The 15,636-nt window shown below is 44.3% G+C and overlaps 1 protein-coding gene across 1 annotated transcript in view; it reads right to left on the reverse strand.

The window, feature by feature from the left end:
- The window catches only part of Oct-tyrr (Octopamine-Tyramine receptor), a 40,029-nt gene extending 24,639 nt beyond the window's left edge, over positions 1-15,390 (reverse strand). Inside the window, exon 1 of the mRNA XM_076388350.1 lies at positions 15,265-15,390. The gene's annotated coding sequence lies outside the window, so the exon portion shown is untranslated. The remainder of the gene's footprint in view (positions 1-15,264) is intronic.
- Between the last annotated feature and the right edge of the window lie 246 nt (positions 15,391-15,636).

Raw genomic sequence — 15,636 nt, forward strand, 5'->3', positions numbered from 1 at the left:
TTCTAATGGGGAGTAACGACTCTTGAAAACGAATCGCTGCGTTACTTTCGTATCTGTGCCGGCTGTTTGTCATTCTACGGTGGCGGAGCGAGAGGACTTTCGAAAAAGAACGATCGAGGGTATGCCCTCGAGCGCGTCGTGACGAGCATCTCGAGACTCGCGTCGAATGTATGGAATGCGTACCTGCTACTGCTCCGAAATGGGAAGTTAATGATCCTGCGTGAAGAAATAAGTCGGAAGTGATGAATAGTTGCGTTTCAGAAGTATTTTCCTTTCAACCTGAAGCACGTGAAAGCTTGGAACTTGCCTCGTGTCAATGGATCCTGTTTCAAACTCTTTATTCGCGGTCGTGTTGTACATATCACTCGTAGTACTACTGACTTACTTTCATTCATATCAATTCTCTATTCTTGCCACTTTATCACGCGATCCTGAGTTCAGTAATTGGATATGTGTGGCCCTGCCTCTCTCGTTAGACGAAAAGAACTTTTCCACTGACTTTTCCCTATAGGTTCACCCACTTCTCCATCGTTATGGAACATGACTCGCATGTACCGCGCAAGAGGGTCACCCGAACTTGGCACACACGTAGTTAAACTCACTTAGGAGTCGCGGGCATAGCTACTCACAATTTGATAACGAAACGTTTCCAGGTCAGTGGACAGCTAAAAGTTCTCGACGTATCGTAACTTATCGCGTTCGTACGAGGCACGGAAGGAAGCTGAAGAGATTGGACGCGACGAGGCACTTTGGGAATCTCGAATTCTATAACCTCTCTGAGACGTCGTGGAAGAAAGAGCGCGCCTTAAATGAAAGTACGACAAACGCGAAGAGAGAAAGAGAGTGTCTCTTCTCAGGAACTAAGAGCGGCGTAACGGCGCACGGCAAGCACCACATTTATTATTTACACCGTAAAATGGGGAAACAGTACGAACCGTGAGCCGTTCATTTACGATTCCCCGAGATACGCTTGGGTTTTCTTTATTTTTTCCCTCGTTTTTCAGGAGAACTCGGAGACCGCTGAGAGAATCACCTCCTCGAAGACGAGACATGGAAAAGAATGCCAAGGGACTGGGGGACCGAAGTTACCTAGCATCGGGATTTCGTTAGTGAAGTTTGCGGTCGCGTAGAAATCGGAGAACGTCGTCGAGGAGAATGGGAAAGACTGCAAACAAGGGAAGCTTTATCGGACTTTGCGCGGGAAACAGAAGCCTGCTAGGGGGAGGAACAATGGTGTCGTATCAGAGGATACGTGAGTCAGCTTAAAGACTTCTTCGATATATCCCTCACGAAAAATTTAGGATCATGCAAATGGTACTTTTGTTATCTGCGATGAGAAAAGTTTGGCCTAAATTGTGGAGAAGTCGAAGCGAAAACTGGTGTCGGTGGAGCAAAAAAAAACGTTATTTAATTCAGAACACTGTTTGAGCAAGGATTATTTCACCTTTAAATCCTCTTTACCTTAAATCCCTTTCGGCTTTAGATACCCTTTCCATGGCGCCCAGAATGCTTTCGCGAGACCAAAATTGACGGTACAGAGAAAGGTTAAGAGAATTAAAGAACCGCCGTATAGCGAAGAGACAGAAACGAGGGCCAGTCGGTTACTCATAGAAGACAGCCTTCGTTTAATAGACGATTTAATTGTAGTAATGCAGGCTTATTTGGTTAGTGGGTAATTTAAGATCCTTTTGCACTCGAGCATCTCGAGAGCTGCTTAAGTGCCTAAAGAGAACTTTCAACCCCGTGAACTGAGGTCAAAAGTTTAAAGGGTTTTGTGGCGCTGAAGTTACAGAATATTATATTAACCTAGCGTTGTTTTATTATTGTTGGCTTAGGATCTATATACCCTTTTACTTTAAAATTCATCTTTCGCCTTTATTATTATTCTGATTGAGAAAAATGCATGCAGAGAAAAACAATTATTTTGGACAGATAAAAAAGCCGATGTTACTATGCGAGACAGATATTCTACTTGAAAATGCTCGCAGCGTCCTTCTTACGCCGAATTCATCCCCCTATTTGTCATTCAAGTATCGTCCCCGAAGCGCGCAATCGCCTCCCGCGTGGTTCGCTTCGCAACCTCCTCAGAGCTCGTTCCTCAAGCATATTTACTCGCGAATGTACACACGCGCTTGAATATCGAGGGATACCAATGCACTTTATCGAAATTCCTCGGCCGAAATCCAGAGACACAAACACCATCTCCAACGTCTCGCATTCTCAAATATTTTTACTGAAAAATACCCTCCGAGAGACTTCAGCATCGACTTCCACATCGAACTTAACATACTCTCGATAACAACGTTTCACTTTAACTTCTGTTACCGTAATGCTGTTCACCGACGTCCCAGCACTTCGTGCACAAAATTGTTGTCCTATAAAATATTCTCGTGCTTTGAATTATAAATATAGGCGAACGCGATAATAATTATGGTTTTCGCATAAGATTGCAGATACGCGTGATATTCTACTTGCTTTCGTTTCATCAGGAGATAAATTCCAAATTTATTAAGTTTCAGTCTTTACTGGGTGCTTATTTTCAGAGCAATAACTATAACAATGTTCATATTCCTTAAGTAAGAAAAATGTTAATTGGAATTTTGTGCATTCTCTCCGACTAAAACCCCATTAAATTGTGTTTTCACTCTGCTCGTATTATTCGCTTAATTTAATATAAGCTCAAACAAAGCTAAAACAAGCTCGTTTATTACAGGACTATATTTTATTATAGTTAAGCGTAAACACTCATAAATTTCTCTCTGTATTCTATGAACCATGCACGAATAAAAGCTTTTGAAACAAAACAAAAAGTCAATATCTATTCGAAAGCAATCCTTCCCCCTTTCAAAATTCACGGCTGATGTTTCGTATTTTCACCAATTTTCACGCAATGAAATTTTCAGGATCCATGACACTCAAGAATCTCGTTGCAAGCACAACGGTGTAAGGTTGAGAGACAAGGGTAGTTGGCCGTTGACTGTTCGACAGATTCTTTTCCATTTCGTTTCCTCCGGTCGAACCTTCGACAGCAAGAACGCGAGAATATGCCCGCTACTTGTCGATACAATTTTTCACTCTGCTGGCGCAATTTTTCGTCCGATCGAGCGTGTGCACCTAAAGAAAACAGACGGCCACGGCATCCCCGCCGTATTTCTTCGATGGCGACCATAAAAGAGCCGGAACGAGCGTTTCGCGGCTCGATATTACAGGTTTATAGATTTTCGACGTGTTCTTATCAAAATTCCTGCCCTCGATGTTCCACCCCAGAGATAATCTCGCCACCTCCCACCCCATCCTTTCGCTATATAAATATATTTTCACGTAGTTTATATTCATGAAACGGGCCCGTAGGAATACGTTTAGCGATTGAGCCTCGCAAAGAAGGATCATTATTTCGTTAGCCGCTACAAAGCTGGACTGTGCGAAACTCTCAATAAAATTGAATATTAGGAGGATCCCCAGATGGTAAAAAGGCGAGTTTGCTTTGTTGTGGACCGCCGTTCTATTTACCTAGAAAGCTATCGAACGTCGAAGAGCCCGCGATAATGGCGGAAAGAAACTGCGAGCGAAGCCGCGGGTGGATATCGAGTTACTCGGCACGCGAGGAACGCGATTCTGCTGTTGCCCACTGCTCGCGAATCGTCCGAATCAGTATTCCGTTCCAAGGGTCGAAACATTAAAAAAAGACTCGCTGAACCGTGTGCACAACCAGAACGTATTCCCGTTACGGCTGTTCGGAAATCAGCGTGAATAAATACACCGAAATCTCGATGAAAACGCGGTGAAACAACATAGGAGAACGATAGCCCCCAGGGCTGCTCGATAATTAAAACAACAACAAATCCGTTTTCGCTTAAAATCCGCGACGATACGGCGTTAGTTTTAAAACGTAATAGAATTCTTGATAGGACAGAACGAGAGGAAAGGAAATTAAATTCTAAAGAAGACAGCGTTCTTCATCGATTACAATCCCAGCGCTATGAATTTTGATGAAATTACCTCCCTTCAAGTTTCAGAAACGCGAAGCAAGATTAAATTATTCTTATTACATTATCGGGCTTTCAGAACAATTAGATCGCAGCTAATATCCTCGATGGAATTATATCTCCGGATGTAATTCGCGATTACACTATGCAATAGCTCGTCATCTTTCGAGGAGAGTCGTCGGTGTAAAGAACGATGAATTCCTATGCAAAATGTACAAACGTCCAATGAGAATTTTCGGTATGGCACTAAAAATATCGTTTTATGGTAAACGGGCAGTAACTGGATACGACAGCACGCGATACGATGCTCGTTACTGTTTGCCATCTGACAAATCCCAGCGCTGTAACCTCGGGACGTCCGACATTGACGATCCATTACTACTCACGCCTGACAAATCCCCATGGTATACCGTGACTACTTAATGTCCGATATGCGTCTTGTTAGCTGGTAATTGCTGGAGTAGAGCGTTTAGCAGCCGAGTGTTGACTCGTTCCTAGCACCACGTGGGCTTGCATAATATTCTAAGACAGAGATCCCGATAGCAAATGCAAACGTGGTGAACTGAGGAAAATATTTACGATACACTTAACGCCGCGACGGTATTTTCACTGGGATCGCTATCAGCTGCTTATCTTATGTCAAATGTGTGCGTACCATTGACACGAAACGAACATACAAACGTTTGATAATGAATCCAGCTGTAATCAGAATTTAACTGGCCTAGAAATTTGCTCCAATTTCCTCCTCCTTATCTGAGAAACTTTGAAAATGATTTATACGATTTATCATGTTCGACAGAGCTTCCTCGCATTCTCTAGAGATGACAGACGAATGGAATCGCGACACGAATATAGAGAATGACAGTGGATGATCAATCTCTCCCCTATAGAAGAAATTGTCACGCGTAGAATCGCTGGAGGTGATCGATTTGTCTTCCGCGCGACAGAAGGAGGATCGCGACGAATGGACACGGGGAAACGAATTAATCAAGAGACCAATGGGACACGAAGCCTTTCACCCATAAAACTCCCAGCTACATTGTTAATTCGCTCGCATTTTTGCGCAGAGATTGAAACTGGCAATTTTTATACCACAATGAATGACGTTTTTTATCACAGGGAGCTCGTACAGCGAACCCCCCAAAAAAACTCAACCAAACTTCAATAGAACAGCGCGCCTGCGACCTCTCAACCTGAAGCGGGAACGTATTGCCCCGCCATTTAACATTCGCCCACGCGAATATGCCGCACCGATTGAAAAGTGCATTCGCGGTGAGTGAAGGCTGGTCGCGAATCGAATATACATGTCTTCGTCGAACAAAAGACTGCTGGGGGGTAGTTTCGTCCTCGAGGCTCGTCAACCTAACGTACAGTTTCCATTAGAAAGTTGCGGGTCGGCTTGATCCTCGCGGTGATCGGTTCTCCCCCGTCGATAACCGCGCTCGCCGCAACTCAAACAATGACGTCGTTAACCGGGCGTTCCTCGTGGGAAAGGGGTGAAGAAGAACGCGTGTCAATTATGTGAAACGCGATCATGGCGCAACGAAGGAATAAAAGCTCTGGAGTCGTACGAGGAAAGAAAAGAAACGCAACAGAGGGAACGCGATCGCGCAGTGAAAGGTGGCCGCCTCAATGCGATGCACTTCGGTAATTAAAAACATAATTTTCGTAATGAGTCGGCCCTTTCTTCGCGGGTCTCATCCCTTATGGCGTCGTTAGCCGCAGATTTTTTTAGATCTGTCGTTAGTACCCCTATCCACGTCGAACACCAGTTTATATTTTCCTTCTGCCGAGAACGATCGGGCTTATCTCAATCCACCCTGTCGCGACACGAGAATCCCCTCGCTGTTCAGGACACGAGGATCGCTAATTCAACGAAGAGCAACTTAAGAAAACGGCGCTAGAACGACTCGAGACGAACTGGAAGGGTGGTCGTTTCAAGGAACGAGCACAATCGGTGGAACGACGGAAGATTCTCGTTCCGATACAGCGGCCCTGTAGTTACACGGCGTTTCAGCTTTATCGCTTTCACGACGAACACCGGAAGCAGGCTCAGATCTGCGCTGAACCTCATTCTTGCATTTTTATGGCGAGCCTTCTGTGCACTGGTGCACCTGTGATACAAGGACGCACTTCGACGAATCAACGGAGCTTGTAAATTTAACAGTTCATCGCCTTGTGAGGGAAAAGAAACACTTGGTCGTAAATAAAAGCTGCGTTTAAGGTACTTCAAGATGATTTTTCTTAAATGTTAGAACGTGAGACGTCGTATTCTCGCGGAGAAATAGGTCAGGAGTGCAGAATAATTGAAAGGCGCTTGACGCTATGATTGCTGTCTGGAAATACTCGTTAATGTTAATATTTAATAAACGATTAAGCGGTAAGTTCCATCTCCTCCCTCTTCCCAATAGCTTCATAATTCCATCCTAGTTCTATCCCAGTATCTACTCTTCATCCTCTTCCTAATTCCCCTCAATTTCATCCTAATCCATACTCCATAGTGTCTTCCCCTAAGTGTATAATTCAAAGCGACATAAATTCACTCAAACCTTTCTGCTTTCATCAAGCCGAAAGCAATCATATTGCCTGAGGTATTTCTACCCCAAAAGCAGGCGAGAGATAAAGAAAAAAGATGACTTGATACCCTCCATCCTATTTCAGCGTCCTAAATTACTTCTTTGCCGATTGCATTACGAATTGATCTTCTAATTATGTTTCTCCAGCACAAAACGGTATTCGTCTAGTACTGCTTCATTCGTCGAGGAATCTCAGGAACGAAGGCGAATAGCTGACGGACGATTGTGTCCATAAGAAGGTGTAATACTGGACGCTTCGAAGGGGCGAACGAAATTACACGAACGCGATTTAATCCGAGCCAGAAGGGAAGGCTCCTAAAGAGTCTTGCACCATAGGAGCTTTCTATCCTTTGTCGCTGAAAATTCGACGGGGCTACAATCGCGACGAACGCTAGGCTAGGGCTCAAAGGGTGAGAAGAAAGAAAAGAGAGACGAAGGGATATGGAATGGGAGCAAAAGCGAAAGCAGCGGTGGGAGTTTGGAAATTCACGTTTAAACGATCCACTCCACGGAACTCAACGTTTATCACCGCTACGCCGAGACGAGCGGAATAATTAATTTCCGTACCATTAATTTTACAAAGTATCCTTGTAATCTCACGCGCACGCCAGCTATTTCGTATTCCATAATTCTCTGTGTGAGAGTATTTTCATAATGGTTGGCCCGTGTGAGTGCACCGAGAGAATCAGCTTTCCTCCCCTCCTCTCGCCGCTCCGCGGCGCGCCTGTTCGCTCGGGGAACCGCGAGAAAAGTCACGACAACCGAATCAAAGCGTACCATTGGCAAAATGCTAAGAGGCTTACCGAACGGTCCTGGCGAACTGGTCAAATAGAAATCGAGCACCGAGAGGAAAATCTGCTCTCTTTTTGCTGGGAGCACGAAACGGGGACACGGAAATGAAGAACTGGTCGGAACCTCGTCGCTGACGGCGGGCACCACGTAAACCAAATCTGATAAAGTCAAGGTGGACGAAGGTAAGAACAGCTAGGAACTGGCGCTCGAGCGGATATGAGGCGTCGATCGGGGAACCAGAGTCAGGGATACGCGCGATCGGTCGCTCCCCTTTCCGAGCCTCTCTAATTACGTAAAGGCCTTTGGCTATCGTCTGGGGGGCTGAACATCTCGAGGCTCAAGTTCAAAGCGACGATTTACAAACACCACGTTGGCATAAAGGTAGCCGCGATTTAACTTTGACCTGTCAGGTGTGAGGAAATGGGGCAGGCGCCTCGAGGATCACCGATGAAATACATCGAAAATAAGAAGGCGAGGGGTTCGAACCACGCTGAAAAAGTGAAGGAAACAAGTGGAAAATGTAAATGTTGCTAACACCTCAACTGTACTTCGTTGACAAGCACCTAATACCTGGAATTTCCATTGCAACTGCAAAAATCCCGCTCGATATCGTTCGTCGCAAACTCTGGAGTCTAAACAGCCACTCGACCTCTATCAGCGCTGTGCTAAACACTTCTCGTTCACACTCAGAGCACGTTAAGTTTATTCGACCGCGAAGTACACAAAGTGCAATTGATTCTAACCGCTCGACTACGAATGCACGGTGAAATTACTTCGCTAGTTAGAGCGGTCTAACTTTTGAGTTAACTGTAAGGTTAGATGACACAGGTAGTTAGAGTAACTTGAAGTCATAGCGCTTCCAATAAACCAGATCTTCCAGTGTACACAAGTGTCGTAGAAACATCGGTTTATGGAAGCACCTTTTATTTTTCACCCTCAAAATGGCGAATCACCTTGAGCACCCTGGATATTCATTCAAGTCACGAACTCTTTAGGAACCACAAACTCGTTTCACCCCTGATCACTTGCGGCTAATGAATGAAATTAACGTAGCCGCACAAACGAACCGACGAGCAGCAAGTTAAACGGGGAGGACGCGCGTGCACGCACGGTCGGTTTCACTGTGATCGAGTTACAGCGGCGAGAAGTTACTACCCTCAGAAAGTTTCTTATTTAAGTTAACGTGCTAGGTCGTTGCTTAATAGTGTACAGAGGGTGGGCCAATTTTCGACTGTATTGTGTCTTTGCCATGCGAGGCAATTACGCAAAAAATGATAGACGACTTTGGGCGAAAATTGACCAACTTTGATTGACGATAACTTCGCGAAAAATGGACGTAGAATCGTGATCTTTTTTTTAACCGAAAGCCTGAAATTTCTAGTTTAAAACCGTGCGTTTCGATTTGAAGTTTAATGCACTCTTATCACTGGAACCTGTTAAATTTAAGGGCATGATTTTCATGTTGAAAATTGCAAAGTTTGACGGGATGCTGGCACTTGTCAGAATTTTTTTCAAGGATGCCGTTTCCGGTAGCATAAAGTACGACTCTTCCCCTTTAATTTAAAAAAAAATTCAAGTCGATGCGATTTTTTTTCGCAAAGTTACAGCACTTTAAAGTACCCATGGCATTTTTCTGGTATATTGATAGTAATCAATGCACCCTAAAAATGCAAGGGTTACTTTAAAGTGCTGTAACTTTGCGAAAAAAAATCGTATCGACTTGAATCTTTTTTTAAAACAAAGACGAAGGTTCGCACTTTATGCTGCTGTAAGCGGTATTCCCGGAAAAAATTTTTGCAGGCCCATACATCCCGTCAAAGTTTGTGATTTTCAATATGACAAACATACCCTCAGATTTAAGAGATTACAATATTAGATGTGCAATAAACTTAAAAATAATATATAGTACCTTAAAGTGAAATCTTCAAGCTTTAATACAGAAAAAAAATCATGCTCCTTCGATGATTTTTCGCGGAGTTATCGCCAGTCAAAGTTGACCAATTTTTCCCAAAAATTGTCTATGCCACCGTCAAACACTTTTCATATATTTGTTTCAATTTTCTAGATCCCAGATTTTCTTCTTGGAAATCTACACGCGAAACGTGTCCAGATCAAGTTCCGAAACGCAGTCTGCGTATAAAATCTCGCAAAGATCAGATGTCCTACGCTGTCTCTCAATATCCCACGTACTCAACCTGTGGGAAGATAACGAACTGCGGTAGATCTCGCGAGTAGACCGCGAAAATGAGAAGGATCAGCGGCGACAAACGCTATTCGCGGGGTTAACCGTGCCCGACGACTCGGATACAATGCGGAGCACGATGCAAAGCAAACTTTTGCGGGCAAATTAATGTTTCCTTAACATACGTTGAGCAAACTCCGTCTGCGCGGTGGCAGATAAGCGTCGCGAGCGTTTCACCGACCACTGGATGAACTTTTCAGTGTAAATTTCTGCGGCGATATTCCGTGAGGGCGCCTGCTAACCGAGGTCGACGTTAAATTTGAATTTCTTAATTCCGATTCCAACCGCGATACAACGAAATGCACTATGCAATGAATACGGGATTGTGAGCGGCTCTCCCTCGTTTCTCTCTTATGTTTTTCAATTTTTTTTTCGAGCGCTACTGAAATAGTCGTGCTGATTAAACTGTGATACAGTTATTGCGAATTATGGCCACGTGAATCATGATAATGGCAATTTTGTTGACCGCAATGTATGTATTTTTGACCCCCCACGCGCCACGTGGGAAAGAACACGATGGGCCACATGGGGCGTGTGAAATTGCGCTATATAAAAGCCAATGTATGTTAAATAAAATAAAACAAACTTGAATGGTTTCCTCATCTTTTCATATATTGAGGTACTCTTTAAGCACCCTCGATACGAATAATTCACACGTGAAAGTTGCTTCTAGTTTTATTTCATCAGTGAACCTGAGGCAGAAGGTAGACAAGTGACTAGTCCCACATTTTAATCAGACCATCCCGCTCGGAGTATACCAGCACGCGTCACTATCGTCCAACCTGGACGATTTAGTTTTTGGAGTTCGCTGAACAACTTTGAAACTCGAGCGTGCCCCAACTCCAACACGAAAATGGAGTCGAAACCTGCCGATCAGTCCTTCCATTATCGTGCCGAAAATATACCTTGCCGATATTTGAGGGATTGAATCATCCGATACAGATGGAATATCGCCATTCATTTCCGTCCGATTAAGCACTCAGGAAAATGGAACGCGATTGGTGCTAACAGTCAGTCGATTCTCTTACGAGTTCAGCACCGCGATTGGAAAGCGCTTTCCCGACACAATGAAACCTCCATACGCCGACTTTTCACGCAGTTCAAGATAATAGCGATCGAGGATGCGCCCGCAATGACGCTCGCGATGACACTCGCACTTTACCACCTCCTTTCCGCGTTAATTCTCAGCCGAGTCGATTTTTCTTTGCTCTGATAATCTCTTTGAACTATCAAACTCACTCGAAGGGTCTCCGTCCGCCAGGGTCGAATTAAGGTTTTGTGAGGCTCGAAACTGCGCAACGATTAATTACACTCTTCATATAAAAAAAGGTGGGTTACTACAGTAGAATATTCCCTACTTATTTAGAAGATCCTACAGAGGATAACTATTTTTAATCCTTGGTCCAAATTGAATTTTATAAAAAAGGTATTCCCAATTAAACGAGACGTTTGATGATTAATATCTCGAAAATAATTTTTTTTGTAAGTCGTATACGAAGAAATGAGACACCTTAAAGCATGAAATCCTGGCCTATAGGCCCCCTGTAATTTTTCTCTTAGTCCTAGCTCACAGTCCACGCTACCAGATTACTAAATTTGAAAAAGGATTGATGAGGATCGTGTGTCCAAAATGTCCACGGACGAGCGCCTCGGAAACAGCTGCTTCCCGAAATCTGCCCGCACTGGGCGAACCAACGTAATAAAAGTGACAAACCGCGGCCCTGAAAGATAACATTACCGCGCGAGGAAACGTATTCCAGCGTCGTGGAGACGGGCAAACGCGAGCGTAAGAGATTTTTCGCATGAAAAGAGCGCCACGCGATTACAATAGACGGCTCGCTTCCAGCCAATCAGCCGCCATCAGTGCGCACCGCTGCCACCGCAATTTTGAAAAACGTATTATCAGCGGCTGAGCACATGCTTCCGCGATTGCATAGAATTCCCAAGCAACTCCCTGCTTCTCCACTTGTTTTCTACAAACAGGGATTAACGAAAATTCGACCGACTTGCAACCTCGATGGAGGGGGCGAAGAAGGAGAGGAGTGTCTCTCGAAACAATGAAGGATCGATTAACGGCGAGGAGCAGCGTCGCTGGATGAAATGGCTGCGAATTCGCGACGACTTCGCGGAAGGTTGCTGAGTACAGCCGAATTAACTAGGCGGCGCACGCACGCTTTTTAATTAAAAGAAACACCCCTGCCGAGGAGGGCTGACAGAGTTTTTCCCGGGCGTTCCCACACCCTCCCCATTTGCACTCTAATTAATCATTTCACGTACGCTTTCATCACGCTCGATTGAAACTCCAAAGCGGCGGGTTTATCGTCGCAAAGTAAGCCGGGAATCTCGCGTTAGGTGCAGCGTGCTGCATTTACAATCGCTTTATCAAAAAAGAAAAGAAAAAATGAGGGAAAATGGGGGAGCAGAATGAAGCGGAAAACAGTTCTGTTCGATTAATCTAGCTTCTGAGGGATAGTGATTTAAGAGTCAGTCAAGTTAGTCGAGTGACTGGAAATTAATTTCGCGTTATCGCGTTAAGGAAACAACGCTTCTGGACCAGTTTCGCAAAATGGACGAAAAATTCGCTGGTTCACGTTCGTTAACTGATACGGTCCAAGTAGTTTCAGCCGTCAGCTATCGTATTACCTCTTTTGATTAATTGTTTTTTCTATCTTTCCTCGAAAAAACGCTGCTCGGCCAGCGTACAAGAAGAAACAGTGCAATATCTTTGAAATTAGGGACGCATAGAATTTTTGTCTTTTAGGTGGGCAATAATCCCGAGGGGACGTGCAATCACTCCATTTTCTTTCTACGAGCAAATATGTGGGACATACCAAGAGCAACACCTACATTTTTTACAGACCTAGATCCGTAGTCATTTCCCGATGAGTAGAATGACTAAAGTCACGCAAAGGTCGCTGTGAAAAAATGGTGAGTAAATAAATTGAACGCCTAAGGCTCCCTTGCAATCTTAGTGAAACCTTAACTGTACATAGTTACTTTTCCACAAAAAATGGACTATAAATGTACATATTAAAAAGACCATGCCGCCCTGGTGTGACCCATTTGCGAGAATCTCGGAAATAATTAACGTGATTACATGATAATCTCTCTGGAGACGATCTATCCCTCACCCTTTCCCTTGGCATCTTCACCGAGACATCATCCTACAACATTCTCAACTCCACAGCTAGTAGATTTAAATGACCGCGTTCAAAGTCAGACGTCTATCTCAGGGCGACTCATAAATTGAATTGAATGGAAAAGTTAATGCTGTGGAAAATACATGCCTCGCCCTCGTTCTTCTTGCGTATCGATAAAGAAATCCTCGTCCCGAAACGATTGTATCCGTACACGTGCGAGAATGATGCCATCTACCTCGCGACTCGACGATTCGCAGAGTGGATGGCACTTAAGGTGCTCTCTGCGACGCTAAATCGTCGGCCGAGGAATGATTAACGCGTCTGGTTAATTTTCATGGACTAAATTTTCTTAAACCGCGTAATCGCGCGTTTCACTTTTCCCTGCCGCTGCAGAGGAGAAGATCACAGAGGGTGTGGGTGCAAACGCACTGTTACCCCCTTAATTGCCTGACATTAGATGAAATTTATGCGACCGCTTGTTGAGTTAGGGCGAGCCGTACGTAGACCGCCCATTTGCATACCGGCGTTGGATCGAAAAGAATAAAGTTATCTACGTCTCGCGAGACTCGTCGCGCAAAGACAGAACTATACTACTGGAAACTCTCGCTAGCTGTTCCTGGAAACGGCGTAATTCGTTTTTGAGAAGCACGGTTAATTGACGAACTTAGAGTTCCAAGCGATGAAGCACCAAAAGACCTTTGCCTATTTATAATCGAATAAAATATCAAACATGGGGCGTTTCAGCTTTATACTATTTAGGGAGCAGTAAATAATTAACTACTGCAGGGATTGTTGCACCTTTGACTTTTCATTGGAAGTATAAATGCGGAGGTGCTTTGAGAACTTGTTAGAAGTCACGTACCCAGCGGTCAATGTGTGCAGATCAGAAGCATCAGTGAGTCTTTGAGGAAATTATTCATTTGAGAATTATTCATAATTCCCAAGATTTCTACCCTTTTTCATTTTCAGGGAAATATTCCCAGATGAACTGAAAACATTTTCTAGACTTTTCGCTGTCGAATCTCGCTCACGTTTCCCTGAAAGACGTCATTCAATTTCTGGCCAGTTTAGTTCTAATTCTAATTCCTCGCTGTTACAGTTCTCATTGGAAACTTCAGTTTTAATTGAAACTCTTTCTTTTAGCTCGAGTCTGTCCTAGGTCGATTAAATTTCTGTGTTCTTTGTGAGTTCGAAATAAAAGCTACCGTCCGTCGTGCCGTCCTCAATGTTAATTTTTAGACGTACCCATTTGTTAACTTTTCCTCCCTTTAAATTAGTTTCCTGACAATCCAAATGACAATCTGGAGATTGGCCGTGCTTCTTTCACTGGTCGCGAGGATACCGCTCGAGGAACTTCGGCAAATTTACCGGGGCAGAAGACAAAGGACAACAAGGAGAACGATGAACAAAGACGCGTTTCATTCACGGACAAATATTTACAAGCGGAGTTACAGAGTCAATTGTCCCGTCCGCTGGCTGTGTAGCAAAAAGAAAATATTAATTCTGATTCGTCTTTTGTCGCCGTCCAATTGTGCCGCGCTTTGTCTCCTGCTCCTTAATAATTTCACGACGTTCGCGAGGGCGCGGACGCACACACATTCGTCTCGAGCTATTTGCTGAATGAAAATCAATGGTACGGAAGTGGTTGCGGCTCGAGTAAAATCGACGATCTGCTGGCGGCCGATGAGACACTCGACTTGCTGCTCGCCTTATTAGAAGCTATTTTAACTGATGCAAAACACGCAACTATTTACGTCCTTGTTTCTCGGTGAAGCGCGTCTCGTTACGTAAATAACGACGGACGTCCGACGAGTGCCCATCACTTTGATACGTTCGAGTGGTCGATCGTTTGTCGGAAAAAAACTTTATATGGGGGTGCGTTACGAAAAGAAACATTCTACTTTGAAAAGAAAATGGGTAGTGGAAAAAAAAATGTAATATCGCGGTCAACGGGGTGGGACGGAAGAGCTGGTTTAAAGGGGTGGAAAAAATGGTCTGTGTAAACACCGGCATCTTCTCCTGCGGGCACAGCGCAGGATGTCGCGCAAATAAACAGCGCAAAGTGTCTCAAATATATGAGCAGAGGTTCCACTTGCTATCAGAAGCTGCGGAAGGGAAGAATACCCTGGGGACCACAGGTCAGCAGATTAATGATTTTTGTGATATTCAGCTTTTCGTAAAAAGCCTTCTCTTGGAGTTTTATGATATAACAGGGCAACAACACAGGGTACACTTGTATTTGAATATTTAGTGAACAATAGGCCCCGTAACAATGGGCTAGTTTCCTCCATGTTTTCAGTAGTACAATTTTAAATTAAGACGAGCAGCTGCAGAGTGAGCAGAATTAAGAGAGGTCATTACCGGAAAGAAAGATGATAGAATGTAAGGTTTCACGGGCTCTTAAACGAATCCGTGCATTAAAGATAGAATAAAACGTGTAGTTTGAAAATAATTATTTCCTGCATTCGCGTTTATTAAAACTTTCGCATTGTCTATTCACGAGCTCCACTAACCAGCTAGAATTTTACCTGCATTTATAAAACGTCGAGTAGAATAAAGGCGACCTTTGCTCGTCGAATTTATCTGTCTCCCTGCGTGACTGTCTATCTGCTGCGACCACCCACGAATAACAGGAATGAAAATGAGAATTCGAGGCGAATTACGAGGCCATCGATCAAACGGGACCGAACTTCATCAAGCGGAGACGCGAGTGCCAGAGGCTGCGGAGTATCGTCGTGGCGAGTTTAAAGAATCGAGAGCCCTGGCGAGCGATATTTACGCGTCTCCAGCGGCTGCTCCTGCACGATCGGTTATTTATAAAGCCATTCACGATAATCAATAACCTATGCCGCTCCCCTGCACGCGGGGCGAAAATTCACTAACACCTCGGAAACACTTGC

Source organism: Calliopsis andreniformis, chromosome 12 (genome assembly GCF_051401765.1).
Source record: "Calliopsis andreniformis isolate RMS-2024a chromosome 12, iyCalAndr_principal, whole genome shotgun sequence".
NCBI lineage: Eukaryota > Metazoa > Arthropoda > Insecta > Hymenoptera > Andrenidae > Calliopsis > Calliopsis andreniformis.